At 39.2% G+C, this 20,849-nt stretch overlaps 1 protein-coding gene across 1 annotated transcript in view; it reads right to left on the bottom strand.

The window, feature by feature from the left end:
* The window catches only part of LIN28B (lin-28 homolog B), a 101,804-nt gene that overhangs the window by 44,004 nt on the left and 36,951 nt on the right, over nt 1-20,849 (bottom strand). The window lies entirely within an intron of this gene.

The following is a 20,849-nucleotide window of genomic DNA, read 5'->3' as shown; positions in this document are numbered from 1 at the left end:
CCCAAGTGAGCTGCTGAATTTCTGTTGACTACACCAAAAATCTTATCTACCTAGCATGATTTATGTATGGGTTTATATTTTCATTCACAGAAAAGGAAATTTTTATCATCAGGGCAAGTGAAATAAATACTGATAAATATTTTAATAATACAATGCAGTAGAAAAATCTTGGATATGCTGAAGTCAACAGGAGCTTGCCACTGATTCTGATACAATGAAAATTTTCATCATGATTCCAAACAAATTATGTACAATAGTAAGTAAGCATTCTTGGACAAATCTGATTAATCAAACTCTTAAATAAAATGATAATTGAGTTAAATGACAGGGAGGCTTTTAGGGGTGGTGTGATAAAGTGTTTGCAGTACACTTTTATTTTAGAAATTACACAGTACAAGAATGAAATCAGTTGGACTCACAGAGAATATTACAAAATGCCTCAATTTACACACATTTAGAGGCCTTTCAGGAGAGCTATAACACATATTTTCTTGCTTTGCTCATGAATTCCTCAAAGGAAAGAGAAAAAAATGTATCCTGACTGATTCTTAATCCATTCTCTGACATTCACTTGGCTGAATGACGGAGTCAAGAAGGAGATCTCCACTGCAGGTGCCACCCCAAATCAGTCACACGTGAAAAAAAGCCAAGTGACACACAACCTGCATCTGCTACTTGACAAGTGCAACTAGGAACATGTGGAAATGAGGTGGCAATCCCTGACATGGGCTCCCTGCAGCCACTGATGGGGGCTCTGCAGCACCAAGACAGAGCACAAGAACTGGCACCGACTCAGCTCAGGCTCCACACAAAGAGGGAGCATCCTTGACAAGGATGCACAGAGAACAGGACCAAGAGCAAGAGCAGCAGCTCCCCCTGAGCTGCTGCAGAGCAAACTAGCTTCAGACACAAGGAGAAATTGCTCACTGTGAAAAGAATTAAACAGAGAAGCCCAAAGTAATAGCTCCCTTTGCTGGAAATAGTTAAGACTCGTCTTACCAGGGCACCCAACCCAAGGCCCTGCTTTCAGCAAGATGTTCAACCAGATGAAATCAAGAGGAGCCTTCCAACCCAGGCTTTCTTTTGATTCTGATTTATTAACCCAGTGCTGGTGAGACTGCAGAACAGGATTATAGTTCCTGGTTCTGCAGCAGAGCTACCTTGGGGCACCTGAGTCACTTAACTTCTCCCTGTTCTTCTGAAGAGGGGTGCCACTGAAAAGTCTATTTTTCACAGCACTAAAAGACTAAATTATAAATTATAAAATACTCTGGAATATTTATTTTAATGAAATCATGTGAAAGCACATATGCCTCAGCTTCCTGAAACCCCAAGTTCTCAGTGCACCCAGCACAAGACACCACTGCTGCTGGTCTGACTGAGTGGCTCAGGTGCTTATAATTTTTCCAGTAGCCAAAAGTAACCAAGAACACAGCTTCACTCATTAGGAAAAAGGATTGTTTTGTTTATCCAGTTGTGCAGTACTAGTAGGCTTGGCTCTCAAACACAAATGTCACAGTGTGAAACACGAGACAAATTGCTGATTTTATAGGCTGGAGGTTGAGCACTATTTAAAAGGTGGGGGGAATAGCATGGAAGGGCTGTGGGACACATGAAAGAAGAAATATATAATATCTGTTCCCTGAATCATTACCTTGGCTTTTTTTGAAATGTTAAAATTTAAGGCATGAAAAAATAAATATGCAAATGTTCTTCCTAATGCAACTGGAGGACAGTAATTGTACACAAACCAATGAAACAAACCACCCAGGGGTGGTTTATTATTTCAAGCATTATTTCAAGCAAGCTCTCCACTTTGAAATGCCTGTATAGCAATAAGGGGATCTTTGCCACAATGAAGAAACACCCAAGTTCAGAATGTGCCAAAAGAAGACACCACCACTCCTCAACTGAAACAACAGACAGCCCTGAACTGTCTGTGGTGGGAGTTCATCTCTGGGTCTGTCCACAACTCCTCAGTCTTCAGTGGCCACCAGGGACATCTTGGTGAAAGGAAAGAACTGAACAATGTGCATTCTGTCCTAAAATAAGCACACAGTTGAATGTTCCAAAACCAGACAATCAGTACAACACAGATGGGTGATAATCACAAGGGACCCTCTGAGGCATAAGCCCTTATTTTCCTGCAACACTCAACACAGCATGGATGCTTCTCTACTTGTTTAATTACAACTTAATGAAGATACAGTTAATTCTCAGTAAGAGTTATGCATTTTTTTCCTGAATTCCACCATTATTAAAAAATGCCAAAAGGTTAACACCTGATACATATAACATTATCTTCTACTTTACCTCAAAATAAATACTTGCTCCAAATGCAACTTAAAGCAGGGCATTATTAGTATTCTAGAATGTTTTTATTTTTCTCATTTCACTTTTAACAACAGACCTTGATTTCTAAACAAAGCACTCTATTTACAAGAGATTTTTAAACATTTAAAAGCCTAAGTAAAGCAACAATCATGCTTTCATGAATCACATGTTATGCAGGTGTACATTTTTTGCATGTGTTTTTTTCGAGCACTTTTAACAACAAAAAATGTTGAAAAAGCCCCACTTCAAATGACTTGCACAGTTCTCTCCTTGAATAGATCTCAACAGCTTTTCAATGTTAGAGATGGATTTGGTGCTGTCTGACTTACTGAGCAAATGTATAGCTCATGGTGAGATTCTCTGAGGGTGCAGTAACAAACAATTCAAAGCCATTGTGAAAAAATGGCATTTGGAAACCAGCAAAACAAATCTAAAACCTGAATCCCTCTTAACTTGTCTAAAGAGTTGGACAAAAAATATCTGTAAAGTTGATAATTTAATGTTGAGAGACCTAGCTCCGTATTTTCCCCACATTACTTAAACAAATAAAACTGACACAATTAAAAGCAGCCAGAGTTTCAAGTCAGTGAACCATTTCTAGAGCCCTGAATGGGATGTATGGGCACACCGCCAACAAACAAAGAGAAAAACTTAAAAGCAACATGCTTTTCCTCGTTTCTCTCTTTCAGCTGTCAGAGACTTGACTGTTATTTTTACCAGCAGTCAATACAGTGGTTTCAGACTGGAGCTTTTTTTTCTCTTTTTAAATTTGACAAGACCATTTATGGTGATTTGTTGGTTTTTTTGTTTTGTTTTTGTTTTTTTTTTTTTTTTTTTAAATAGATATCCTAATGTAAAATCTCACACCTCTCTGTTACAAGCAATGGCTTGATCCAAAATGCTGGCAATTTTGTAGTAGTATTGGTAACAACAAATATAAATAGAAAACCCCTTGATCACAAGTTCATGGAAGCATTTCCCACTACAAAACAAAAATTAAAACTTAACAAGTATAAACTGTAGTAGTAAAATGGTCCCCAAAGAAATGCACCAATTCCTGGGCAGTGTCAGGGAGTGCTTACAGCTTTCACCAGGCTCTACAAAAGAACGGAAGTTTGGAATTAAGGATCATTACAGGGGCCCTGATTGCCCCAGATATGTGTGCATTACTTTTAATAAGTGTGGGGAGTAAGTGCCTCATCACAACTTTGCCATTTCTAGTCAGGGCTGTGGACAACAGCTTTTGCAGACATTAAATCCTTTAGCGGGACGAGGGGGAAAAGTTATTTGGTGGCATTCTGCTTACCTCGTTTATTTTCTGTATCTCTCATTTCTGACCCTTTTTATCTAGCGATTGATTGATTGCTTAGTACAATGACCAGATGCCACCAGTATGCTGAGTTTCCCTAGGTAAGAAAACTGTTTTTCCTCCAAAATTATCTACAATTAAATCCAGACATGAAGGAAAGCATATTCTAAAGCCCAACTACAACAAAGATTGTAAGAAAATCTCTCCAAAACAACCTTGTACAGTTCCATCAAGAGCCATCAACCTTTGAGTAAAGCAAGGGCACGCAGTGAGAGGACCCAGAAATAAAACAATTTACACTGGATGCATACTTGTGCCCTTCCTTGCATTAGACCAAAACCCATGCAGAATAGTATCAGGTCCATGACACAAGTCCTGCTACAGGGACTTCTGCTGTTGACCAAAAGTTCATTCTAGGAGGTTTGTGAAAACCATGTATTTTTGCAGGCAGAATGCTAAAGCCAACAAAAAACTCACTACCCTGAACAGCCCCTCCAAGGGCAACGTGCAGCTCTGCTGCACTAACAGAGGATTTGAAGACTGGGAACTTGCAAAACACCTCAACACTGCTCCTGCTGACCCTCAAGGGCTTGTTCCTGCTCCTAGAGGCTTATCTTGCACCAAATCTGGCACTTCTTTTGGTCCTCCCCATAAACCAATTTAACTCGCTAATCTGACAGGAAACAAACTCAGTTTAAAAAGAAGGGGGGAGGATAAGAGGAAGAGGAAACAGAGATAGATTTTTGTTTTTCCAGTGAGCTAAATCTATTCACAGAGAAGTTCAACGAGCTCTGGGGCATAGACAGTGGAAACAGCAACTTTTTGAGATGAAAACGTGCTCCTTAATATTTTATGTAAAAAAGAAAACTCTACAGCATCACACAGGGTTTTTTTTAAAGCTTAACATAACACAAGGTAACTTTCAAAAAGCTACAAAACACTATTTCTCAAAGATTTGCACTTTAGCTCTAAGACAAGGAAGAGCCATGTACACTACACGTATAAAATATTTATGAGAAAGGGTGAGCTACCACAAATAACTTTACAGTAGGGAAAGAGCTGGTATGTAGGCAGTAACCACATGCAGCTGGTACACTGCAATTTCACACCTTTATTTACTTGGAATTTGTTTCTGTCTTGAATTTCCACCATGACCGTAGTCATGTTCATAACCTTGTTTCCATTCATCATCCTGTCGCTGTCCTCACACTGTTATTTTTCTTACTGAGAAGTGTGCAAAGGTATTTATTTAACTTTTGAACAAAAGGCTCTGTCTAATTCAAAACCACCTTCCCTATACAACAGAAGGATTTCTTCTTTCTCAATTTATGTATCTAAGAAACTTCTCTTGCTGCTTTAACTTTTAAGAAGTTTAAATTAATTCTAATTCAGCTTAATACTCACAGTTCTTGTTTCATCACAACTTTCAAGAAGTGATTTCTTTTGATAATATATTCATTTTTTGCATTACCTTTTCTCAACCCAATGTCCCTCCCAAGAAAAGGGTCTCTGCTAGAATGATTATGTAATTTGCCACAATTCTCCTTTTCCTTTACTTTTGATTCAAGTTGAGCCTTTTCTCTATTTAAGTCTCCAGTACTTCAGCTCACCTATATTTACTAAACAGTTCTCTTAAATTTAACACATATATCTTAAAAAAATTACAACTTTCTGTCATCTCATTTATCTCATTTAATTTACACCAAGTAAACACAGTTCATATTATACCTTCATTTTTTAAACAAGCATGTGTTCTGTAGGGTCAGCAATTCCTTTCAAGCCCAAAATAACTTCTATTCTGAATTACTCTTTTGATAAGAAGGCTATTGGTGGTTGTGTATATAAAGAAACATTATTATATCATAGTATTAGACATGTTGTCTGTATATAAATCCAAGCTAGAGATGTACAACAAGTCTCTCATAATTCCTTCACAAAGTGATTTTGGCCAAATAGATTCTACTGTGTCCATGCTACTCTTTTTTTTCCAAGGTGCCAACTTCACTGATGACACCATACCAATTTTCTGCATAATTTTAAGTATTTGTGTTCAGGCCATGAATGCAATTTGGCCGTGTTCTCTCTGTCTCTGGTTACACATCCAGCAGTGGCTGCCCTGATTTTGTATACTAATAAGAAGAGCCTGGATATCAAACATATCTTTTGCTTTTCCTCCTCAACCTAACCCTCTTTTCCTGCTATAGTAAGTGTATTTTTTATTAGTGTAGCCCCTACATAACTAGTGTTCTGCTAGTAATTTTCACCCTTTTCTCCTTTTCACAGACCATTTATGTTACTGCATATGCAATTCTCATTTACCCAATTTTCATTGTTCTCTGCTTTAATACCAGGCATGAAAATCAAACCAGTCTCTTCTCTCATGTCTTTAAGTATTTTCTCATCAGTCACACTAGGCACAAGAGAGAATTGACTCACTTCAGTCAGTTTCAAAAAGGAAGTTCCTCTTTTCCCACCAAAGCCTCACATTGACTCAGGAAGAAAACAGTTTAGCTCTCCTTGGCAGTGCCAGATTTCTGCTTTGTTTCTGCTCCCTGAATCAGTTCTATGCAGTCAAAAAACCCACCAGCACACCTCAAAAGAAGCCTTGTGAATGTGCAGCCATGGTAGGTAAGGCTGTCCTGTGCAGCACCTTGCCAACACTTACATCACTTCAGTGATCTCCTGAAACCACATTATTCATCTCAGATAGTTTAATCTCATACTGTCAATCCCAGTCCCTCAGAAGTTCCCCCACTGAGAAGCATCTTCTCCTCTTGATGGTCTCCCAATGGTCAAATACCTCCAAGCTCCCTCCACACAAGTGTTCCCTTGCTACCAGCTGACTGTACTGCTTCTGGGAGCCCCAGAGACACCCCAGGATGGGGGCCCTTTCCTTCCTCCACTCACCACTGAGCTATTCCACCCTCAGGCAAGTGCAGCCACCCCATGCAACTGAAACCACCTCTTTCTCTGTCCTAAATACTCATCTGCTGTAATGCAGTTGTGCAGAAACCCAAAGGCTCTTTTCTACAAAGATTAGGAACAAACAAACATGACCTCTTATGCAATCAATAAACAGGGCAGATTATCCTCTTTCTATTTTCATTAGGAGGAGGCTCTATCTTCCCCACCCCCCAATTTTTATTCTTCCAGGATATGAGGCCCTGATGTCCAGCTGACCAGACTCTCCAAGGCATCCTGATATTCAATCCATTTTAGTGATGCTTCCCAATTTAGTGGAAAACTTCCCAAGAGGGAAGAACACCATCATCAGACTCTTTGGTGTACCTCTTCCCCTGACAATGTGCAATAAACTGAAAAATTAATGAGCTGCATACTTTTGTAGTGTCCACCTAGGCATAGTATTTTTCAAACCTCCTCTCTGTTAAAAATCACAAACTTCCAAGGCAGAGGTCAAAACAAGCCACTCCTGCAGCTCATCTATTACATGAAGAAAGGAGGTATCATACAGAATCCTAGACCTTTTCTCTTTCTCTTCTGGGAGGAAGAAAAAAAAAGGAAAGAACAAAAAACAGAGTGGGCCACCAGAAAATCCATAAATACCACCAAGTCCACTCCTCTAATTTTTTCCAGAATGGATACAAATAGAGCAAAACCTGCAAGATGGATTCGGGTAAGATGTCTCCTGTAAGTTTAATAGTGAGGACAGAACGCAGCATGGCTATGCTTGACTTATTTTAAAAATAACCATACTGAATATACTGAAACACAGTTCTCTTCTAGCAGATCTAAAAGTTAGCCAACTTCAGGGTACATCATTCCACAGAGGTGGAAATCAAAAGCACAGGAAGGCGCAATGTACGAGTCACAGTCTGCTGCATTTTTCAAGTACTGAAAATGTACTCTGGTAGAAAGCAGAGTCAATGGTAGAGTTATGTCACCTAAACCACAGTTTCCTGCAGATATACTACACCTTTCTGGTGTCATTAACCATGTTTCCAGAAACAACTGCAGCACCTCTATTTTCCATGCCTGCCCTATGATGTCTGTGACCTTAATTTCTGTGCTCCTCTATACACCCCCATGCACAAGAATGACAACCCCTGTGTCAAGAGATGTTTAAGCTATATAAAGGTTTCTTATCCACCTCCCTCACAACCTCCCACCATCCCAAGACACTGCATATAATTAAAAATAAATTAGGCTTACATTGTGATCTGCTAATTCAGATGTAGCAGGATGTCTCTCTGCACATGCACCTTTCCCTTCCTCTGCATAAAAGTGGCCTGAGAGTGATGTTTTCTTACTATAGACCCTTAATATCCATCTCTGAGGAAGCTGTTCTTAACTTTTAAATTGTATACCAGCTGCAGAATGGCACCAGGAAAATTCTGAGAAAGCAGCTCATCCACCTTTTTGTAACCCCTCACATGAGAAAATTAAGTGGTTCACACTTCACTGGTAAGCAGAAGAATGGCTAACACTGTGGGCAGCTACAGAAGCCACAGGCTGGCAGTAAAAACCCCCTGCACTTCAAACAAATGAATCAGCAAATCAGCATACATATGGAGTCCTGAACCTCCTATTCTCATGGCAAAACCTCCATCTCCCCTTATTCTCATGGCAAAACATATCCCAGTTATCCTGACCTGCCTCCTTCTTCTGAAGCATTGTATAACAGGTAGCCACCAACAATTCTGCAGCCCAGAAGGGAAACAGAAGATTAAGGCAAGGGTAGCAGGGTTATGTTTGTAGACACAGGCTAATAACCAGGACAAAAAGAATCTTACTTGTGAGGAGTAAATTGAGGTAGGACTCTGGGGTGGTAAGGATGGAGGTAAGAGAGCGGATGGTTGTTGGATCCTGATGGAATGTAGCAACTGGACTTTCTCAACAGGCCAGGCACAGGGTGGTGGAAGGGCTGGGTAATGCCAGAAAAATGGGGCTGGTACCTTACAGGGAATGGGCAAGGGCAATGGTCTGGCTGAGCCTGAAGCCAAAACCAAGCTGTGAAAAAGAAGTGGTGGATAGTTACAGCATCTCCAGGGTCTCAAAGCCTCAGACAAGCCAACTGCACCCTCTTCCCACTCAAGTACTGGGAGCAGAATAAAGGTTTACAGGCCAGTCCTGACTTGGGTCATGCTGGCAGTCCACCCCTACCCCACCTCCTTTTTTCTCTTCCTCCCCAGCTACCCATGGGCTGGAATCTGAAAAGCTGTCCTCATATCACTTCCACCCTCTCCAGGCGCTGAGAACAGGAGCCTGCCAGCCCAGCACAGCGCTGTGACTGCTACTTCACCTCAGAAACCCCAGATCATGCTGCAGAGAATGTTTTCTGAAAACTGCCATCAGCTGCTTTAGTGCAAAGCTCCTCCATGCTTCAATGGCCTCTTCTAATTCTTGAGAGAAAAGAGAAAAGCGCTGTCTGCTTGAGAGCTCCTTTGAGCCAGGGAGTGAGGAGTAAGTGAACACGCTTGGTATTTTACCCAACTGAGAGTAACCATGCCCTAAGCAATTCCAAGGTAAAAATCCATTTTCTTGTAAACAGACACCTCTCTTGAACTATTCACCAGCTTTTGGGCAAACATAGTTTTCACTTTTATGGTACAGGTGTCCTTGCTTCCCACCAAGGACTCACACGTTGCACTGTGCAAGGTCCTACACAAATGACAAAAGAAGCCATCCACAGGCAATACATCAATGCTGCTAAACCATTTGGAGGTCAGAACCTGTATTTACCATCTATTTTCTAATTCCATTTACTTAATATGCCAATATAAAAGCAAAACAAAAATAAAATACTGGTTAGAATATTTGTTTACTAAAATCAAAGTCACTATACACGCAAGAATAAAACAAGATTATCTGACAAAATTGGTGTGGTTCAAATGTTGCCTATAAAACAAGCAATAAATAGACTGAAATTTTTATTGGGGATGATTACTTCTTTTCACAACTTTATCTGTACTGTAAATGAAAGCCCTTTTCCCTTTACAATAAAAGAAAAATTAACAGCAACATCTATACTATATTAACAATTCCTAACTTACAATTCAAGGTCCCTAGTACTTCTATGATTCCTTAATTATTGCTTCTTTAGCTATTCTTGTACAGCAGTAATACACATTTACTCAACTTTTAAATTTTTTTGTTAGAACAAGATAATCTAGCATGACATCAGTTCTACCAACTTATAGGCAGCTATATTTTCATTTGATACAATTTTATCAGAATTACAAGTATGTATTAGGTATTCAGATATTTGAACAAAAGAACCCATTTGGATTGGATGAAGAATGAGCAGAAGGTTATTTTATACTTCAAACATTAATCATTTTTTCTTTTTGAGGGAAAGGAATGGCAGATGATCTAAGTACATGATAATCAAGGTATCAGATAGCAGTGAAACTAGTAATAAAAGTCTCATTGGATGTAACAGGAAATGAGTGGCTGACTTCAAATTAAACTATTTTTTAGAAATACACAGCAGTGGAGGAGATAGAATTGAGGGTCCAAAAAGTAACTTGAACTCAGCAGCACTTTTACCTTAGTACTTGGGTGAATACCTAATTTTTAACTTTACTGTGAACTAGTTCCCTAAACAGCTGCATTTTTAAAACTGACAGAAATTGTTGGTTTGGAGCCACTTCTGTTATCAAATCTATATTCTGTGACAAAAGACACAACCTGTCTCAATTAAACACCTCTGAATTTACAGTGATAAAAATGAGAAAAGGCAAAACCCTTCTCAAGTAAATGGAAGGCAGATTAAAGTGATTTTTATGGAAGAGGGCTAAGGATTTTAATTATAAATTATAAACTGTTTGATGATAGCATAGGTATTGGAGAGGTGCTAAGAAATGCTTGAAAAACTTAACTTTTAAAATACTGTTTTATTACTATGATTATGTTTATTTAGGTAGGAAGTAATTGTGAAATTGGAATCTCATGCAGGCAACTGCATCAATCAAATGACAATAATGTTGGCTTCAGCTCAGATTGCAGAGAATACAACACTACTTAAACATGATTTGAGACTCCATTACTGAATCTGTCATTTTTATGTCCTAATTTTAGCATGCTCTGGCAAAGAATGTAAATGTTTTCCGAGGTCTCCTGAAAGAGGGTCAGAGCAGCTGCAGCAGGAAGACACAAAGGGTTCCTTAAGGACAAGTCCTTCCTCTGGCAGTGTGCTGACACAGCTCCCATCAGCACTGGTGGGGGAGAGCAGAGCCAGGAGTGTCACCCTGCTGATTCTGAACGTGTTTGCTTTGTGGGCTGATTACACCTCACACATGCCAGACACATCTCACATGAAACCCAGGCAATGACGAGTTCTGACACAGTTGTAAGGCAAACAATCCATAGGAGAAATCCTTCCAAACACACATTTATGGTTTATGTGCCTCACCTAGAAACATCCTTCCAAAATCTGTCCTTCTTTCATTACTAGAAGCCTGATGTTTCACAGGGCACTGCTGGCATGTATGGCACACTCAGGTTTCCCCTGCCTGTCAGGGGCACAGATCCTGCCTGACAAAAGGAGCCCAAACAATGGTTGAGTATATTCTCTTCCAGATACCCTTTCCAGCCCAAGGGATCACAAGACCAGGCTTTGCAGTATTTTCTTAATTTCCAAGAAATTTATGTCTATTGTACCCATCTTTAGTAAGATTCAATCAGTCATAATTATATTCTTCCTCCCAGTTCTGGCTGAAGACTTTTCTTCCTTATAACATTACACTTCATATTGGAGAAAAAACCCCAGAACTATATAAAATTGTATTTTTTTTCACTACAACATATTTATGTTTCCATTCAGTCTTTTTGCTGCATTGGTGTCATGGTCTGTTCTCACAGACAACCATAACATCAGTGAAAGCTTCCACCCCTCCCCTTCCCTACCTACACCAACAGCTCAGTACCCCCAAAAACCTGAAATCCATAATAAACAAAATGCAGCCTAAAATCTCTACCATCTGTATTACTCCTTTACAGGTCCAATAAAAGTGGCCTGCTCCCCATGCTGTTTGCTTTTAATACCAGAAGTAAACAAATCCCAGGCTTCATTTTTATAGGACTGTTTGAAAGGAAAAGCTCCAAAGACTAAAATCATATAGAGCTATAATCATATAGTAACTATAATACAAGAAAACCAGCTGAGTTGTGGGAAACAAATTCTGAGCATTTTTTTCCCTAGACTCCTTTCAGTGACATACAAGATTTATTTTCTGGCTACTATGTAAGATGCAGCCATTTGTAGCTGAAAGCACAACACATTATGGAATGGAAGGAGGCAGGTAACAGGTGATCATAAAAATCAAGTGACTACAAATTAAAGTGAGAGAAGTAAAAAAGGGTTAGACTTGTTAGGTGTGTGACTTCAGCTTCAGCATCATCTATGTGCTCCTCCTTGACTGTATGAACTCAGTACTCCCTTATCACAGTTCACAATTCACATGTATGAGCATGTGAAAACACACATGTCATTTAAAGGCAACACCATAACCTAGTTCACCAAATTTATCAATCAAACAGCAACCAAATTAAACACCAGGCCACACAAAGTATCCATTGCAAAGTATAAAAAAGGAGCTAGGAAGCTCCTGCTGGCAGAAAATGTGACTTGTCAGTAACTTCTGCAGATGTCTCTTGTACATACTACACTATGGCAGAAGAGTTATGTTGCAGTATTTAACCACAAAGGCTTTTTTAATTCCAGGCAGTTTAAATCCAGGCAATGCCTACACCAGATGCATGTGCCCAGCAGTTCTTGCAGAAACAGCTCTCATTGGGAGAGGAAGAGAGCAGGATCAGGAAGAAAGCTACAGGAGAAGGAAGATTTCTGACCAAGTGCTCAAGCACTCATTAAATAAACTCCAATGATTATCACTAGATTCACCTGAGCATGGGCCAACATCCATTGGTGCAGTCTTTGACTCAGTTATAGCTGTAAACAGCTGTGAAGGTGCAGGGAAGTAAATCAGGAACAGTCACCTATGTGTGGGAATGACTCAGGCCTTGGTAAAAGATGGTAGGTGAAACTGTAATGTGAAATAGCTGTGCTCTATTTCCACCAGGTGTGGACAGCTGGTAAAACACAGTTTTAAATCCAAGTCAGATTTTGCACACTCAGCCAAAAGCCATCTCCACTTTCAGGTGGGGACTCAAAGCTGCTACAGGTAAGAAGGGGAAGATCAGGATCCAACAGGTGTTGGTTCATCCAGGCTCCATCCAGGCAAAAGGAGGGAGGAAATACAGATTCTGACTGCAATTCCCACTCCTGCTGTGCATGAGGAGGCCTGAGAGCCATGGGGAGAGCACAGGGATAAGTTAGTGAGCAGACCTGCCTGCCTTGGCCAGATGGGAACATGAACAACAGAGGGTCTCATTTGCTCTCATAGAAAACATAAAGGACAAAAGGCACAAACAGATGAGCAAATAAGAATTTTTCACTAACCAAAACCAACAAAGGTGTCAATGTGATGCTATGATCTCCTCTGGAAAAATGTTTCAGCAATTTTGGATAACACAATTAGTAGGTTTAATTAGATAGGCACAGTCTAAGAAAATATTCTGTGGTAGAGCTCTTGCAAAAAATAATGATGGATTAGTAAATGCTAACATACTGCCATTCTATTCACTATGCTGGCAAATTTAACCTGACAAATCTGATTTTTAGGTGTTTTGAAGGCTAAAATAGTACATTACTAATGTCTGTATCCACAAAGAAGTAGTGCTTTAATTCTAGAAGCTGACAACCACCTTACACAGCAGGAAGAAGATGACAAAGCTTTGTTCTACCTCTTCCATGTCAGAGAACAGAAGGATTCTCCAGGAGTGGCCATGAGGCTGCATGAAGAGCTGGCAGGCTGTGCAGCCATGTACCCACAGGCAGGCACTGGGACACAGCACAGCTGGGCAGGACACCATGGGCATGAAGTGTACTTGGAATCTGTTTCCACACCCTGGCAAAAAAGGAACCACAGACCAAGAACCCCCTCCTCCAAGAACAGTAAATATCATGGGCTACAGGACACTGTAGGCTTGGTAACCACTCCACTCATGAGCAAAATGGGCTCATGGACAGAGAGAGAGGAGGAAAAAACAAAACCAGCCAAACAAAACAACACAAAACTTAGGACAGTGATGGATTTTGAGTCCAATCTGACATAATTTATCTCACTTTCCTAAACATTTCAATTCAACAGATCTTAAGGACAAATTAGCAAACCAGCATTTTTTCTTTATAGCTCCATGGTACTTTTGCATGTCCAGACCACTTAGGTGTGACCTCTATTTCATGCAAACAGTTATTTTAAGAAAAGCAAGGAAATCATAAGATTATATTTATGATTATTCACCTGTCAGGTTTCTGCAGTTCATATAGCACGTGGGATTTCTTATGGCTGGCTTTGTTCTGTAAACATGGGAATATTTTTCAGAATATCCAGGTGCATAAATGTCTGTTGTATAGACAGGCAAGATATTTTTGAGATAAGAAATTGAAAAAAAAATTGTTTACAAGAAAACAGAAAGTCAAGACTACAAAAATTTAAAGCCTTGATTGTTGTGTTTTTTTACTGTTAACACATATTAACTTGTTAATCACACTCAAGTATTTCCAGAGAAATAAGCCCCTGAAGCTAACAACAAACATGGGAAACTTAAAAGTGAGAGAGGGGCAGTGCTTGGCAGTTAGGACATTCAAATACATAGAGAAGAGGCACCATAAAAATGGCTGCAGAACTGGAAGATATATGATTTTCACAGACTCAAGACCTCAGGTTTCCCTCCTGTACTAAAATTAAGAATACCTGAAGATACAAGAATTAGTCCCATATCAGTAAAATATTTCTATTTTCAATTCAGCTGTTTAGAAGAGAGTTAAGTAAAAATCATCCGTGTGATATCAAAGCACACCTTTAAGACCTGGTATTTTTTCTCAAATGACATAACCTAATGTGAATGAGAAACTTTTTTAGAGAGTAAAAATGGAGATTGACTGCTTTCCATCGATGCAGCTTCTAAAAACTAAAAATCTTACTGTCCTGTCTTCCAAAGGGCACAGAAGAAAAATAGGCATCTAAAAACTTTTCCTTCTCATCAAAGAAAACATACTGTGAATGTACTCACAGGTAGTTAATTCACAGCTGTCTCTCCTGGGAAATAACACTCTTATCCAATCCATTTCTCATTTCCTGATATGACAGACAATGAAGGCTTATCACATATAAAATCAAAACCAGTAGCAAAGCCATTTGTTTGTTGTCTGGTGAAAAGGACACAGAACTGGCTATGTATGATCACTCAAACAAGCACATGGCCAGGACAGTGACAGAGAGCTCTCCAGCAGTGCTGGCTTAAGAACAGCCCAGCAAAGCCACATGCAACAACTGGGACAAACCCTAGGACCCTGGATAAAAGTTGGAAAAAATAAAAACTAACTGAAGAATGAGAAAGGTCATTCTCAAAGGAAAGGGCAGGGTCCCTGCTCAGAAACTAGAAAGATGGACCAGCCCAAAGAGACTCCATCACAGCCATCTGGAGAAAATGGGTGTTACTTAGCCCATGAAATTACACAGTGCTGCTCTTCAGTCACATGCTCTGTGGCTTGTGATTTTAAGATGCTTTTCCCTCTGTTGCTTTTGGTTCTATAAAAATTATACTTCTGTTTGAAGGTCATTTTTGGTCACTGATTAACACATCACTGCTCTTAAGGGGAAAAAATGGCAGTTATGAGCCCAGTTGCACTTGCTGAGCAGGAAGATCACAGGAGCCTTTTACAAGAGCCAGGATGACTCAGAGCCAGGGAGCAGCTGGGTCATGGATTCAGCCTGGGAGAGGCTGGACAGGTTACCAATGCAGCCTGCCCCAGTGCTTGCTAGCACATGATGCTCCCCTGTTTAGGGAGCAAAAATTTTGCTGAAGGGACAAGCTTTTAAGTGTTGTTAAAAGTTTCTGTAAATACAGAGCCCAGAGCTTGCCTGCTGAAGGTCTGGATTGCTTGCACTTCAAATATCACTAGGTTATTTCAACACACAGAGTCCCTTTCCTTGCACTGGTGCCTTTGGTTTTCTGCCTTCATGCCCCAGTAGGACACAAAGGCAGAAACACTGGATTTGTTTATGCAAAGATTCACTCAGGGCTTGGTCTCAATTACAGTTAATGGTGTTTGAACAACTATCTGAGCCCTGAAATTCATAGAAAAAGGTATCTTTCTTGGCTGGTCAAAATGGCTCCATGCTCCAAAACAGGATAAAACTCAGAGCAGCCAACAGGAGCTTCACTCACCAAATCTCGTGGTGTAAACTATCACTGCTAGATAGATGCCATCAGTGGTGTTTCTCTGAAAATCTGAGGAGCTCTCACCCACCAGAATGCATTATCAATGACCTGATATAGATAAAAACATTTGCTGCACCTGTTTTGTGTTTTTCTACATCAAATAGTTGCACTGCATCATTTCTGATACAGCCTACTCCCAAGTCTTGAACATCTTCTGACTCAATCATCTAAACATCAAGGCTATTTTTAGCTTCCTTAACATGCTTCAACTTCAGGGCTTAACTGGAATTTCTAATAAAGAAATGGTAATATGCTTAATAATGTGATTTGATTTATAAGATATACTAACTGTATTTTATGCTGTAACAACCTGTAATCACAACTGTATAGAATATTGTGGGCTTGTCCCTGATATTTTTCTGCTCCATTACAGTTAATATAAGAAGCAATCCAGGCAAGGTTTTTGGCCAAATATGACATTTTGGTTCTTAAAAACAAACCAACCAACCCATTGCAAATGAACTGATCATAAAATAAAAGCAGTTGGCTCTTTAAACAGCAGCCTGAATCTATAATATCTTACAAAATTCCATCAGTATGTGTAGACAAAGAGAGGGATATGGATATCTGTGTGTAGATACATACAGAATATCCTATTTTCAGAATATCCTGTTTTCAGAAACTATTTCTGAAAAGCCAACACAACTAAAATGATATAAACTCATTAATGTAACTTTTAATTTAAACAATGGTCTTGTCAGGAAAAAGGAGAAGCTCCCTTCTGCTCTTTCCTGCTGGAAATGCAGATTCTTTTCTTCACCCACTGTACCAGGTTTGGCAATCATCTGAATCATCACCAATTTAGGTAGCAATGTCCACACAAATGTAATTAAAAAAAAAAAAAAAGAAAAAGGTGGGGTTGTGTGTGTTTTGTTTTTAAAACAAGTTCAACTTGCTGAACTGCTTGATGCTGGAGCCTGGGCCAGCACAGAAAGAGTAAAGAAAGTAAGACTGCTCCTCCTGATGCAGTGAATCTAAATGTGCTAAACTATGTCAAATCAGACCCTAAGACTATCAGTTAAATTTAACTTTAAAAGATAAATCAAGTTTAGTAATTAAAAGCAATTAAAAATATTTTCTTCGTGGGATGTTTCACTTAGGTATTCACACACTGAGGTCAGAACTCAGAGGGACACAGATGAACTCTTCATGGAAAATTTTGAATATGTCACAAAGCCTTTCTATCAATAATGACAAAGACCAGTTTAGGACCTCTAAAAAAATATTCAAAGTTTACTTTGCACTTCACTGGGAAGTTTGTTTGTATTAACATAATGTACTGAATCTATACAATTAAGATCTGGTAAGCTTAGTAACTGATGAGCCAATCAAGATGCTAATTTTTTTCAACCCTTTTCATATCATCTTCACACTTCTATTGCCTCTAAAGTCATGAATTAGTATGTGCCAACATACTGAACTAGAAATGGCAAGTACTGTAGGATTAAGTCTGAGTAAATAGTTGAGCTTCTTAGCAGCTAGGAACTAATATAAAACAGGAATGAAGAACATTTCTGAGAAAAGATCGAGTTTGTGGAGCAGTGGACCACAGGGCTTTAAAAATTATTGCCATGAGATCCCCCAAAAAGCAATTAAGTGACAAGAAAAGACATTCTACTTCAGTATCAGAGCCCATCCTACACAGCAGCTGACAAATAAAATAGTGCTGAGCACACTGTGCTGGTTCCTCCTGCTCTGCAAACGGTGTATTATCAATAGCTCACACAGCATTGGAAAATACATGCAAGAAAACACAAACTACCATCCTAAGTTCCACTCAGACTGTGGATGGGGCTAAAGTTAAGCACATTCTTCATTTCACTGTATTATGAAGAAAAATTTCAACCTCCAGCAAGAAACAGTAAACCTGACAATCAAATATATACTCACATTTTAGACTGTAACTGTGGGCTCATCTTCACTACTGTTAAATCAATTGTACTTAACTCAATTACAGTGAGGTAATTACATTAACATGAGTCAGTGCATTCACACATGGCATTTGCACGTGTGCTGAGTGAATTGCTGTTACCTCCCACATGGCACAAATCTTTTGCTCAATCACATTAAACAGGACACAGCTCAGGACACTTTCACCTGCAGTTCAAGGCACCACACTGCTGTCAAATGCCTCTATTCCTGTACAGAGGGAGACCTATTGCACAGCTGCCCTGAACCAGGTACAGACTAACCCTGGTGTGGATTTACCCACTGTAGCACCTTTCATCTTCTAAAACTTACAATGTCCTATTCCTTTTGGAAAGGGAACAAAAATACCCATTTTTGCAACCTGTTATTATTAACCTTAAAGGTGAAGAGAACATTAACAGCAATAAATAAATTTTTAACAAATCAATGAACCTGTGTGAGTTACAGAGATGTTACCATTACCACAAACATGGTGCTTCACTGGCTCCTGCCAACATCTGCTGGCAGCCACATGTGCACCCATCTCTGCAGTCTCAGGCTACATATGTGCCTCTAATTAACAGCTTGGGCATCTTTCCCTGCTTCTGAAGCAAGGTGGCACAACATAATTTAACATTCATCTGGCAGCATTCTTTCCTTCTCCACTTCTGCCCCATTCCCAACAGGCAGGGTGGCTGTGCTCTGACTGCTGATGGGAGCAATGCCCTCCTCTGTGTGCCAAATGCAGTAAAAGCTGCTGTGGGGAGGGCAAAAACAGACACAGGGAATAACGTGCAGCCTCTCACATGATGGAGCATCACACTCAGCCTGCCCTCACCCAGGGTTATTTATCACCAGATGCAGTCTCAAAGCCCACATTGAGCAATACTGGTTTGTTAACTGGGAGAGTTTCTGTTACTGGTCGGGAAGGTGCTTGCAGAAATTACATATAGCTGGCCCATGCTTTAATTTAAGCAAGAACCTGTACCCTGAGCACAGCTCAGCAGTGCTCCTCGCTCATCTCTGCATCCTGAGAGAAATCTCTGCATTACTTTTTAATATAACTAACAGTCAGTTGCCAAGAAACTGAATCCATAGTCAGACATGTAAAAATCAGACCCACAGGTACAGCAAAATAAAGTAATGTCCTTTCTCTTAAAAGACTTGCCCAGAGCCACTGAACACAGTATTAAGGAGACTGTTATCAGATATTCACAAAACTTGTGAATGCCTCTGCTCACTGTGCGTGAGGAATGCCTGATAAACATGGAAATGTCCCCTGGTGTCCAGGTGTGTGACAAGGTTAACAAATGGTGGTGTTCAAATCCTGTCAAAGGGAAGATGAAAATCAAACTAAAGGTGGGTATGACTTTGCAGACAGAAGGACAAGAGGAATGAAAGTTTCTTATGCCTGTCTCAAGAAGCACTTTCTAAAACACTTTTGAAGAGTTTAACCAGGTACTCACTCACTAGGCAGGAATAAGCACACTTTATCACAAAAATACAAGTACCTTCTGCTTACATTCTGTATTTGGACACACTATTTTACAAAACATGGAACCTGGAATACTAGTGCCAAGAAATAGGTTAAATATATCAATACAAGGTTCTAAAATATCATTATTACAAAACATTAAGTTAAGGTCAACTTCTGAATAAAGAAACATATTTATACACATCAGAGATGTCATACCTTAGGAATAAATAAAAGGCATTAATTTGCAAGGACAATTTAATATTTAAATTGTGTCACATGGTTTTCAAAGGTTTATTTTGGGGAAACTTCTTTGCCATGAAAAAATATAAAGAAAATACATATAAAAATGAAAATGAAAAAATGAAAATTACAATGAAAAAATATAAAGAAAATATAAAGAAAATTACAACGAAAAAATATAAAGAAAATATAATGAAAAAATATAAAGAAAATACATGCAAGAAAACACAAACTACCATCCTAAGTTCCACTCAGACTGTGGATGGGGCTAAAGTTAAGCACATTCTTCATCCACTGTATTATGAAGAAAAATCATCAAATCCTTCTATTTGATGCTTGTTGGTCTTTTTAGACTCAGAGTGCTTATTCTTACTTCTCTAGTCTTATTTTTTCTGAATTGTAATAACAAATCACAAGAGAAAAAAACAGATCTTAACGAAATCTATTTAGGGATTTTTCACAAATAGCTGTGCTATCTTGCAAAATTACATGTCAAGCAATCTGTACAAAACTCAAGCCCTGTTTTAAGACTACTGCATTACTTTATAGAAAAAATCTGCAGAGCTCTGCTTCCTTTTGCTGCCTTTGCAGACCCTTTCCTGACTTTAATCCAGCAGTGGTGCTTTCTGATCTTGCCAGTGTCCTGTGCGGCTACAAGCTCACACAGTGAGGTCAAGAGAGAGCACAACCAGAAAACTTGTGAAAAAGGAAAACAAAATGGAGGAGGGGCACCCGCAGGAGATGAGGGAAAGCCAGCAGAAATGCCTACAGTGTGCAGCAGCATTTTTGTCAGCCCTCATGCATGTCCTTAGCGCTACCTGAGAACCTTAAAAAAAACAAAACAAAAAAAGATACTAAAGAAAAACTCTTCGTTGGCCAACCTCCACAAAATTCCAGCAACAATTTGGAAATTATTTATTTATTGTGGGTTATATTCTATTTGTAAAGCAATCAAGAGTTTATTGTAAAATGCTGGCTCACAAATGCTAAGCTGATGGGACAGAAAATAAGTTTATACAGCTTCCTCTTGCAATTAGTGATTTATATATGTTTGCTCAGAAAGGGCAAACATTGTTTAATTTTGCTAAATAAAAAAACTCTGTGCTATGCAAATAACTTTAAATGGAAAATAAATTTACATTTCATAGTAGTTTTTCAAATTTTACTTTCACAACTGATATAACTTTTAAAAATGTTTTCTCACACACAGCTTATTCTTTCTTACATTGAATTTTCCATTTGTTTGCAACCCTCCCCCAAGCCCTGGGGGAA

This window comes from Agelaius tricolor, unplaced genomic scaffold, assembly GCF_023055355.1.
Source record: "Agelaius tricolor isolate 1412-34295 unplaced genomic scaffold, bAgeTri1.0.p SCAF_1, whole genome shotgun sequence".
Lineage (NCBI taxonomy): Eukaryota > Metazoa > Chordata > Aves > Passeriformes > Icteridae > Agelaius > Agelaius tricolor.
The sequence above is the reverse complement of the archived record's forward strand: the minus strand, read 5'-3'. Positions and strand labels throughout refer to the sequence as shown.